The 12360-nt window shown below is 31.5% G+C and overlaps 1 protein-coding gene across 1 annotated transcript in view; it reads right to left on the reverse strand.

Annotated features, from left to right (window-relative positions):
- The window catches only part of LOC108911596 (ITG-like peptide), a 66255-nt gene extending 57164 nt beyond the window's left edge, over nucleotides 1-9091 (reverse strand). The window contains exon 1 of the mRNA XM_018716571.1: nucleotides 8990-9091. The gene's annotated coding sequence lies outside the window, so the exon portion shown is untranslated. The remainder of the gene's footprint in view (nucleotides 1-8989) is intronic.
- Nucleotides 9092-12360: the final 3269 nt, after the last annotated feature.

The following is a 12360-nucleotide window of genomic DNA, read 5'->3' on the forward strand; positions in this document are numbered from 1 at the left end:
GATCAATTATGCTGCTTTACAATTTTATGTGCTTTTTGTAAAATTATTAAGACTTTGTTTCTATTTTCCCTAATGACAATTGGTTAGAGATGTTAGATGTAACATTATGTTAATTTACCAATTTGCTAAAGAGATCATCTATCTGCGAATATTCCATTAAGCAATGTTGTAGATTACCTGCTTCTCCGCAATCAGTGAATGGGCTCTCTGCATGCTTTACATAAACGATGGAAGCTTTTGATTCGCCTAATTGTGCGTCCAGAGCGGCGATTGGTTTCAGCTGCGAACCATGGTTTACTTCTGAAGTTTTTGTATGTCTCTCCTGCTTTGTAATTGAAGTAGTATTTGTATCATTTAGTCTTTATCTTGAATTGAATTGAGGAATTGAATTTCCATTTACGGTTGTCTCTTTTGTATTTTATCTGTCTGACCTCTGATCCAAATTATTTCTATAACAACATCCAGATTTTCTTTGCCTTTGGAATGCAATTTTTTATTGATAGTGCGACGCTTCTGCGGCCTGTGAATATAACGAAGTGACTATTGAGATCATATTGTTGCCTTTATCTAATGGTTTCTCTACTGAAAATACAGGCTTTTGAAGGGAGTTTATGGAGTTTATGCTATATGAAAATTTTATCGTTGTGACATACCGTACATACTGTCATGGTGTTTATTAAAGATCAATCTGTAAATATGTGTTCATGGTGTTGCCAATTCGTAACTAGATCCATCTTTTGGAGTCTGGAATTCTAGGGAGGGTAGCTTAAAAGCTACTCCACTTAGACCCCATTGGGCCTCTTGTGCTTCCTCCCATTAGGAGATCAATCCACCTGAGCCGTTAACCAACCTATTACAGAGAAAAAGGTGGTGACGTTGCTCAGAGACGTTCAGACGGCAGTGCATTCGCATAGTCTGTCTCGTCTTCCTGTTCAGAGCCCCCTACAAAGAGGTGTTTCACACTTCCTCATGTTGTAAAGGTGCTTCCTTAGCCAGCAGTGTTCAGTTTGAATACCTGTCACCAGGCGAAGATTTGACCTAGACATGGTCAGGTATTTTTTGGCTGTATCCTTGCTAGGGTATTCTAAGAACTCCTGAGCAAAATGACAGCTATTTGTTTCATCCCACAGTTGCATAAATTCTTTTTGGGTGTTTTCCTTGATAATTTCAGCGAGTACTGATAGCGGAAGCACACTGAAGGGACCGGGTCCAAAAATATTGAGTCCCGATGCACTCTTGGCTAGCTTGTCAGCTTCATTATTGCCATTGCTCCGCTCGTTTCCTTGACCCAGCATACAGATATGCTGTTGGAAGCTGAGGCCTCGACCAGTGCTTGGTGGCATTCCCATATTGACCTAGACATTACCTTATGATTACGTAAGATCAGTAGTGCTTGCTATCTGTGTAGATTGTAATGGTTTCACCCGTAGTGTACTTACGGACGATTTCTTTAGCGGCTGTGGTTATACCTGCAAATTGTGTTTATACCACGGTAGCATGCCTATCTATTGCCCACTAATATCGGATATGCAAGGATCTGGAATATATTCCACATCCTGCGCCTTCCTTCTTTTTTGATCCGTCTGTGAAGACATAGATCCATCTTGGAATGTTATATTGTTTCTATATTTGCTTACATCTTATTAGTTAGCGAATTATAGTTATCTTCGGTGGATTCCATAATATTAATTGTCGTGTTTATGAGATAGTCCGATATTTTTGTTCGTGATTTGTTTACTTTTTCGCAAGTTTATTGACTGCTCCATAAAAAATATAACTATAATCACACGTAGATCTAACTACGATACTAGACCGATAGAATAGAGAACATATATTGGGATCAGCTCCCTATTTTTATGGCTAAATATTGAGAGTATTCTAACTTGTTTTACGGGTCCAATTAATATGATCGTTCCAGTTTAGTTTCTTATCCAGTATTAATAGACCTGGTTCAGATGTATTGTATCTGATGTCTAAATCTGAAGATCGAATAGATTTATAGAATTGGGTCGTTGAAAACGAGATCTTGTAAAGGTACAAATATAATTTTTATTTTGGATATTGGGGATCCGTTTTATATACCTAAACTATTTTTTTGCTTGTGTTTGTAGTTGTTACTGTTGCTTTTATTTTGTTACTATTTTACGTTAATTTAAAATTCTGTTTCTATAATAATTATTTTCATTTGCCGACATGGGTGTAGCTACTAGCTACATTTTTGCTTGGGGTGGGCCAAGAGCTACAGGCTCTATAGGGGCCTCTTAAAGAAAAAAAAACTCTGGGAATCTGCGACAAATTTGAACACGTTTTCATTTTATTCTTAAAAAAATGTCACGCACTCGCCGACTTATCGACATAGCAAAAATGATAATACTAGATCTTTTTTTCCTGGGGTCAGCCATGCTACGCCCATGTTTGCCGCCCATCTTTCCAAATATTGCCCAAAAATAAATTAACGTGGAATAAAAGTTAACCGCATTTTTTATTTTTTTGTAAAATAATTATGTAATTGGCAATTTAAAAGTACATAAAAGTGAAACGAATCTAGTACGGATATGGATTAATTGTTACATATATTAACAAGAAGTACAATTCCATATTATTGTTTATCTATTACCTAATAGAAAAGGAATTTCTGAAATAAATTTTCCTTAATAACACATTCATATAATCATTGGATAGTAATCAATAACATATTTTTTTTATATGAATGCAAAGTCTTATAAAGGAAAATTGAGTTCGATACTTTATAAGGAACAATAATAAATAAGGTGAGCTTTCTAAATATGGGCACCCTAAAGAAAAGTATCAATATTAAAATAGTATATTGGAAGCGTTTCAGAATATTGTCATACAATTTCCCCACAAAATGTGTTTTAATAGATTTATCGACGTTTAAAGAAATATAATAACAGTACTGGATATATTGTGAAAAGGCCCCTGTAAATTGGTATATTTTGTTCTTAAGAGACATACCCAAAATTTCTCAATAATTACTAAACCTTTTTTAGAATGTTGTAGTAGTGCTTCGTTTCCTTCATAGAGGATGTCAAAATTTTCACAAAAATATATCTGCTCAAGATTCTTTAAAGATGTTTTACGCAGATTAATAACCTTAGCTGGTGGCTTGACAAATATACATATATCTGTTCTCTCTAGTGTAAATAAACCTGCTATGCAATTGATTTAGAATTGGTTTGACGTTACTCAACTCAAATAAAATGATATGAAGAAGATATTTTTTCTTTAAAATCGAAATACAAACATAAAATACAAGACAAATACAAAAAAAAATAACATCTTGAATATCAGAAATAACCATTTTCGGACTCATGCTTATGGGAATTTTTTTTAGTTTAATGAGTATTGATTTTTTTAACTTTTTTTTCAACACCCTGTATAAATATTTGGAAAAGTTAAATATTGTAAAATAAACTGTGTTTGTAAGCCATAATTCATCGTAAAAAAGTAGCTGTGCTTGCAACAAGCAACTTTTGAACAGGCTTCTGGTCGTTTGAGAGTATGATTTCCATTTGACTGTGTGTCCCACAGAATCCTCTTAAATAAACTAAAATATTACCATTTTCATGACAATAGCGTGTCCCTTATTGCGTAATATCTATCGAACAGAACTCAGTAAGTTTTTTATAATTCTTGTTCTTCACACCTAACAGAAATAGTTCATGGAATTCCCCAAGGCTCAGTATTGGGCCCTGTTCTATTTCTTATCTATATCAATAATTTCCCAAATTGTGATATAACTACTGATTTTATTTTATTTGCCGATTTAAAGTCAAATAATAAATTAACTAAACTCACATAGGATTCAGTGGATACGCTGCCGCTTATAAAGGACTGATTTATTGGTAATAGATTGAACTTAAATGTTGACAAAACTCAATCTTTGCTTTTTACCCATCGCCATATCAATACTTGTGATAACTCAAATAGCATTAAATTTCTTGGAGTTCCCTTGACACTAAATTGAGTTGGGAAAAACATATCAATGATTTATCCGCACGTTTATTTAGGAATATTTTCCTACTGCGTAATTTGGATAGTGTAGTAAACTCATGTCTGTATATTGTGGTACTTTTCATGCCTCCATGACTTATCTAATTTTGAACTGGGGTCATTTGTCTCACAGTGTATTAGAATTATGGCTGGAATAAAATACTGAGATGATTGTCGGGAGTACTTCAAACAAACACATATTCACAATGCCATCAGTTTACATACTGGAATGCCTCATTTATATAAAAAATAATTAGAATATATTTGTTCGACAAAAGAAAATTTTAATTTCCACCATGCAAGAGCGAGACACAATATTAGACCAAAATTTCATAGATTAGCGAAATCCAGAGATGGCACAAATTATTTTGTCATTAAATTCTTTAATAGACTTCCATCTGAGATTCGATCACTAAATTCAGACTGTTTTAAGACCAGAATTAGAAAATATCTTAAAAGAATAGTGATTTACAATTTTGATGAGTTCTTTGCTGACCAGTTTTTAGATATATAATGAATGTTAGTAATATGTACTTTTGTATGTTGTTGACGTTATATTTATCTGAATGTGCTTTTAGCTTTAGTGTAGTATTGCTTATATCTTGTATCTTTCGTGTTTTTCTTTCTTTCACTTGTGTAAACATTTTAATATATCGACACCAATAAATGATTTGATTGTAGAAAAATTGTATTAAACCAAAAATTTTATGTTCCTATTAAAACTTAATACCAATATATTCCTGTACGAAACTAGAGTATGACAATGGTTAAAAAAATATTTTGTAGACACTTATTTTGTTTTTCATAGCCTACTTTAATAGTAGGCGATTGGCAATTATTTTTCTGAATGGAGCGACACGTATTTTTATAAGTACTCCATTTTTTCTATGAATTCAACGATACTTATATTATGATAACTTGATTTTCCAATGCATGGAATAACATTATGTCTGATTTGATGATTTTCATCATATTAAATTGAATCGACATTTAATTAGGAAGCCAATGTTTGTGGAATATACGTTTAAGCTTAAAGGAATATTCGTCGTGTCCCTCTATGTTGATTTAATTATTTTCATGGTACATACGACAGTGTTGTTGGTACGCTTAAATTAATATTTACGAATATAATATTATTTGTAAAAGCCGAGGTAATAATCAGTTTGGTGGATTCAGAAAAACATTCTGTACCAAGAGTAATACAAAAAATATATCGTTCCATAAAAAAAAATTAATTAAAATATATATATGTATAGTAAATATCCGTCTTTAGTAGTTCTTGTGTTTCCTAAAATCAGAGCAAAAATGGCAGATTTATATTTGGGGGTGTTTTTACGAGAAACCTGGTAAATCCTGTAGACGTCAAAGTAAGCTTAACTGGATGAAAATTTAATTTTTAAGAGTTTTCAAAGTTTTAGTGAATATAGACTCAATGGTATCACGTCTAGAAAGATCTGAATACAATCGCATTGCGGGAAAAGTAGTTGTTTGTGATTTGTGTATTAGTGAACATAAAGTTTTGAAATTTAATTTCTCGATTTAACAGATTTAACAGTTGCTGTTCGAAAAAACAAAATATTTTGGCACAATCTTGTAAAATAGGTAGAAAAACAAGGTTTTTGGTATTTATTTCAGTAAGAAATCGTTTGTAGTATCTTAAGAGAAACTTATTTATTCAGTTTAAAGTTTTTTATAGTATCTTAATAGCAGTTCAACTTACAGCAGATCCAACTTTGTATTTCAGCATGGTACAATCGGTAGAAGTGATAAATGTTTCTAAATGTTTAAAATATTATCTTTACAAAGAGTAAGATCATACAAAACAATAAACTGTGCTACTGAGTAGATTTATCTAAACGCTCTGTGTATTTATCTGTTTTACTTATAATTTTTCTCATTTTGGAGAATTACAGAAGAACCTGAAAACTGGCCCTGTATAAATATACCTTAATAAGTAGTATGAAAATGTGGAATATGAAAAAACATTCAAAGATTTAAAACCTATCACCGAGAAACATTTTACCTGTCGATAAAATATATCGGCGACGGCTGCGGATAGAGCTAAACGTTTTTAGGAAAATCTGGAATAAGCCATAAAACTTCCTGTTAAGCTCTGCTATCGTTAAAGCGGCCCGGCTAAGTTTATCCCTAAAGTCCTGGAAGATCCCGAAGAAATACAATAATGTATTCTTGCGGCTAGATAACGACTTCTATCGACTTCAACCTTCATAAAACCGTGCTGAGCTCTTATTGTAATATATATTGCATTTCTCCTAAATGCAATTCCAAGAAAATCAATGGCGATTTGCGTGAGCAAGGTTGATTAAGAAGAAACGGGTGCATAAGAAATCAAACTACATGTTTAATGTGTATTTGTACTAAGAAAAGAATATAATTGCATATATATTAATTGGCTACACACAGAAATTAAGGGATATTTAAAAAATCCCAAAATTCTGGATGATTTTCAAAGAGCTGTAACTTGGAGGGAAATGGTCGTAGAGAGAATAAAAAAAAAGGAAATTGAAGCTTCAAGTGTCTAGTTTTCGGATCTGGTGTTAAAAATCTTTCAGCGTCAGCAGTTTTTGAGTAATCATAAGAAAATCAACGAAAAAAAATTGTAAATTTTTGCCTTTCTTTAAAAACACCTATGGACTAATTTTTTTTTGGTAATTTCACCATAAAGCTCTTTTAGATAATTTAATTCTCTTCAATTTGAGCGGTTCCGGAGCCTTCTATGATGATTTGTCGATCACAAATTTAAACATTCCGGGCACTAAGAAAAAAAATCGCAGCGTTTTGAAATTATTAGGGTTTGTGAAAGAAATTTGATTATTTTCAGATTACCATTATAGAAATACAATTAATATTTACCTAAACCAACCTATCGCAATTTAAAATTCAATATAATAGGGAAAATGCTTATAGAAGTGCAATAAACGCAAATTATTTACTGTCGTTATTGTATCGTTTACATAATATTTACAGCAATATTAAATTATGAGTGTGAAAAATAATCTAAGGATATGTCTCAGGATTGTGAAGAGCCTTAAAGTATGTAATAAATCCCATTTCATTAAGTTACTTAATTTATTAACACTTTTTTGTATTTATACGTTATATATTTGATTTATGCGAAAACAGAAATGTGAATATATGTTTTATTTTTATACATCAGTGTGTTATTTGAATATTTTATGAAATAAGTAAATAATTAATGTTTTTTTCAATATTTCCAACAAAATCAAAAGAAATTTATATCATTAAAAGAGTACGAAAAGTATCGGTCAAGGAATTGTATTTATAAATTTAAAAATATCGCACGGTGAGAAATCATCACAATGATTGAGCAAAATTAATTTATTCCAAATATCAAATTTGCAAAAATGTAACTGAATTCGTAAAAAATATACTTAGTACTATTAGAGAATCAATTTCCAAAAAAAATTGTTTATAGAACTTTTGAATCCACAGAAAATAAAATTAATTCTCAAAGACAAAGACAAAGATAAAACGTCGACTATTACAGTAAAAATATCCTATATTTAAGTTTATCTCAAATATGAAAAATGATTCACAATAGATTTAACAGTTTTTCACATCGGTAATACGTTACGAACAATTTTATTAAAAACTCCATCAGAAATTGAGGTACAAAATTCTAAAGACTGCATTTATAGTATATGTTATAAATATTGATTGTTATAAATATTTATTTTATCTGTTAGAATCGGAGAACATATTAAAAAAGAAGAGTTTAAAAAATCGTAAGTTTGCGACCATTGGTACAAACCGGTCATTTTGTTCACTGAAACGAAACAAAAATTTAAGAAAATAAAGTAATTTGGTGACAACTAATAGTCTCAACGTTTATTTTCAATAACGCTGATTAATATGTTAACTCTTGAATTTTTATAGTTGTTAGTTTAATATTCTCAATGACGAGGTAAGTAACAACAGAATAAATATTACATATCATATATCTCTATGGAAGGTAGATAAACAAAGCAGAAAAACATGTTACTTTCGAGTTCGTGTTAATTTGACTTTTGAGAAGGAAAACGAAGAAGTTTTCGAAAAGTTACTAATATAGAAATGAACAAAACATACATTTCAAGGCGCAATACTTTATTAAAATTTTTGTTCGTAACGTTATTTGTTAAATAAATACCCTCTATGTATGTTTATTGTAGAATTTCTGATGTAGATACACAAACTTAACCTGACAATGTATTTAAGATTATTTAGAATGAATACAATTTCGTATAATTTTTATAATGGGCAGTTTTATGTTTTATAATCTTAAAGAAGTAAATACTTAAAAAACTAACAGAAGCAAAAACAATAACTTTTAAAAGAAAATTGTTGGATTATTTTTTTAAATCATGATTTACATCAAACCTAACTACGAAAAAAATATAAATTACATTTTTGTCACTAATATTAAAGCGCTATGTTTGAAATTAAAATGCTGAAAAAAAAATTCTTAATTGAAGCATAATTCTAAAAATATTTAAATAAATCTAAAGGTAACCAAGAATTTTTATTTCCTCCAGTTTGTATTTATTTTGTTTATTTTGTTTTCTATATGATTATTATTTTAGTGAAAATCCGAAGTAAATATTCAAATGTTAAGCATTTGAAAAATAAAGACGCTTATGTCAGAACTACCACTCGGTATATTTTGTGGCGCCAAAACCGCAGCGCACTTGGAACATAAATAATTAGATAGGTACCAAATAAAACACGCAACCTCAACTTTATAATAAATCAAACCCTCGAAACAATACCCTTTCGACACTAGTGAACATCCCACCTCAATAAAAGCTCGTCAATGGTGCCGCTCCTGACAACACAACTTTATAAATACTATTATAACCACGCGTCATTTAAATTCCCCACCAAATCCTGCCCTTCATGCTTTATTTTTAAATAAATTTCACAAAGTAAATTGGAAGAGATAGACGGAACTTACCTATTTTACAAAACGGGAAATTACCGCTCACTAGATTAACTGAACTTTATGAAACACTCACTTTCCAGTTAATTTCAAGGATGACTTGATTACGGTACGCTACTGCAGTTGTCTCGATCCATACAGACATTCAGTTATATGCTCGGTGTTCGCCTTGAGTCGGCCAGGATCGTCCACGATCGGCGGGGGATGTGTGTAGGTGGCCATGTTGGTTTGTCCACAGGAAGAGCTTTTATAGACACGCGGCTCGTTGTTGGTTCTTCAGATCAAAATTTTATTTGATGTAAATTTAAGTAAAAAATTATACGTTTTGTGAAAAATTTGTAGGACGTTCTTATTTAAAACGTACTTTGCGATGTAATTTGCAAGATAAATCCTAATGTCATTTATAAATAAATTAAACGAGTTTGTCATATCCATTTAATTGCACATTTTTGTATGAACTAGTTTATACAGGGTGATTTGCAACTAATAAAAAAAATGGGTATATACAGTGCTATTTTTCTAAAACCTGACATAGGCCAACTTTTTTATTTGAAGTGATAGACTAGTACTTCCAAATGCAAAGTTGTAGGAAATAACTTGATTAAGAAAAAATTATAAATAATTATTTCGGTGTTGCCAGATTTCAGCAGTAGCTACTAAAAGGGTATTTTTTTTAAATGGCAATACCGTATTTTTTTAACATAATTTGGCAAACCTTTAATTCTAAATAAAAATATTATGTCACATTTCTTTATTGGATTAGCCTTTTTGGAACAATCAGCAAAAATAACGAAAATAATCTGCAGTTGGCAGGAATTAAAAGAAGCTAACACAGCAATAGTAGGCCTTGGATATTAAACAAAAATTGTGTTGTTTGAAAGGAGCTATCATTATTGTTTGTCATTGTGTTATTTGAAAGCTGTTAAAATAACGTTTATAACAGATGTTCAGTTGACCTGCGGCGCGGTCGTTGACGGCAGCGCGATGCTTGAGAAGAGAGAGTCAGTTAATCCAGAACCACCGGCGAGTCGTCAAGTGTTTTCCGCGTAAAGACTATACTTTCCATAACTATAAACTTATAAACTTTGTAACCTTAAATAAACAAATAAAAATCATGCAAATGGCATACGTTTTAATTCAGTTGCGAAGATTTTCAGCCTTTTGCAGATCCTACCAATTTTTTTCGGTATTACTTCTTAAAAACTCTGGCTTTGGAAAGCTTATCGGGATGTCCTGCTTGCGTGGAATTCAGTGCACGCATTGCGTATACTTAAGCCACCAACATGAAAAGAAATTAATTCAACTTTCTCGTTTTGATTACATAACTGATTTATCTTAGCAACTGAATTAAAACGTTATTTTTATACACATTCAAATACAACAGCTTTCAAATAACACAATGAGAATAAAATAATGACAGCTCCTTTCAATCAACTCAATTTTTGTTTAATATCCAAGGCCTACTATTGCTGTGTTAGCTTATTTTAGTTCCTGCAGACTGCAGATTATTTTCGTTGTTTTTGCTGACTGTTCGAAAACGGCTACTCCAATAAAGGAATGTGACCATAACATTTTCTACTTAGAATTTGAAAGTTTGTCTAATTATGATAAAAAAATACGGTGTTGCCATTTAAAAAATATCGTTTTAGTAGCTACTGCAGAAATCTGGCAACACCGGAAAGAATTATTTGAAAACTTTTCTTAATCAATTCATTTCCTACAACTTTGCATTTGGAAGTATTAGTCTATTACTTTAAATAAAAAAGTTGGCCTATGTCAGGTTTTAAAAAATAGCACTGTATATGCCACTGAAAATAACACATAACCACAAAAATGATAAATAAAATGAGATAAATAATGTTCATAAAATACACATACGTACGTTTGAGAACATAATGTCTGCGATTGACTTCTAAGAATGGCTGTTTTTTCGAAATGATTTACCTCTAACTATTCCACAACGAATGTGGTTCTTGCATGATGCTTAGGTTTTCCACAAGTTGTTTCAAATTACCTTAGTGAGGCTCACGTAGTATCTAAAGTGGATTGGACTAGCATGTCCACCGCGGTCTCCTGCGTTAAACCTTCCTGACTTTTTTTATAGTGACGTGTTACCGCCGCTATAGCAATAATAAGGAACATTTGTCTTGGTTCTCTAAACTGGATGTATTGTGCCTAAATGTGTTTATGTGTCGGTGGAAAAAATATTGAATGATTGTTGTGACAGCACGCAAGTACTATTTTTTTTTATTCAAATAGAAATCTGATTTAATTAATAAATGTAATAAAAACAGTAATTAAATTCGCTAAATTGAAATAGCTGTAATAAAATTATATTTATTTATTGCCTCCATAAATTCCTTTTGCGTTTTGTGAATGCGTAAACTTTTTGTAGGTACACCTCGATTGACTGTGCATACATTGCTGCAGGTCAGATCGACTAAATTCCAGTGTCGTGTAGATAAATAATTTTTTAAATAATTTTTGCGTCCTTTCAGATTTATCAGTCAGTTGAACATGTAGCCTAGCAATATAATTTAATGAGATTCATAGCCGTCCTTAAAAAAGATTTCTGCTAAAGGTAAAAAATAATAATAATTTGAATATAATGTGTAGAAAATTTCTATTATATTATGTTCATTTAGCCAACAACATGTTTTAATTATTTGTCCTCAAATAATTTTATTAAATTGATGACAAATTTTGGTTGACATATCAAAAAACATTTACCACATTTTCATTAAAATATGTTACTGTTCGGCATTGATGCACTGCATTGCTAGGCAATTTGTCAACAACTGAAATTTATGGTTGGTCGCCCAGTGCGGCTGTGTTTATGCGCCGTTTGCTGGCGCGCGCCTTCTTCAACTGGGCGTATACATTTCTACTACCTCTACGTTTAGTTCGACCAGACCTTTATATGGCTTTGTATGGCTAAATAAATATGGGAACAAGTTTTTCAAATATTTCAATGCTGAGTTGCTGCGTAGCGACTGAACCTGGTACATAGTGCCTAGCTCTTTGGTCTTCAATTAAGATCGGAAAGACTATACAGCAGCATTCTGTTCATTTTAATAACAAAATCGTAGCTACAGATGTGGATAGTGATTTTAAATAAATGGTGGGTTCAAATTACTTTTGTACGATGCTATTGCAGTATGGTCGGACGCCTTGAGTTAGTCAATTGCTTTTTTTCTCAAACACAAAGCTATCAGCCCTTGATCCGTAAACACCCTCTTTTTTCTAAGACACCTCATAGAAAGAAAATAACTAAACAACTAAATCACCAGATCTCTGTACTATTGCTTTAAAGAGCGCTAAAAACGAAATCATTATAATGCTAATTACAAATTTTTCTCTCATTATTTACACCTTAATATTCTCTT

Source organism: Anoplophora glabripennis, unplaced genomic scaffold (genome assembly GCF_000390285.2).
Source record: "Anoplophora glabripennis isolate ALB-LARVAE unplaced genomic scaffold, Agla_2.0 scaffold364, whole genome shotgun sequence".
NCBI classification, from domain to species: domain Eukaryota; kingdom Metazoa; phylum Arthropoda; class Insecta; order Coleoptera; family Cerambycidae; genus Anoplophora; species Anoplophora glabripennis.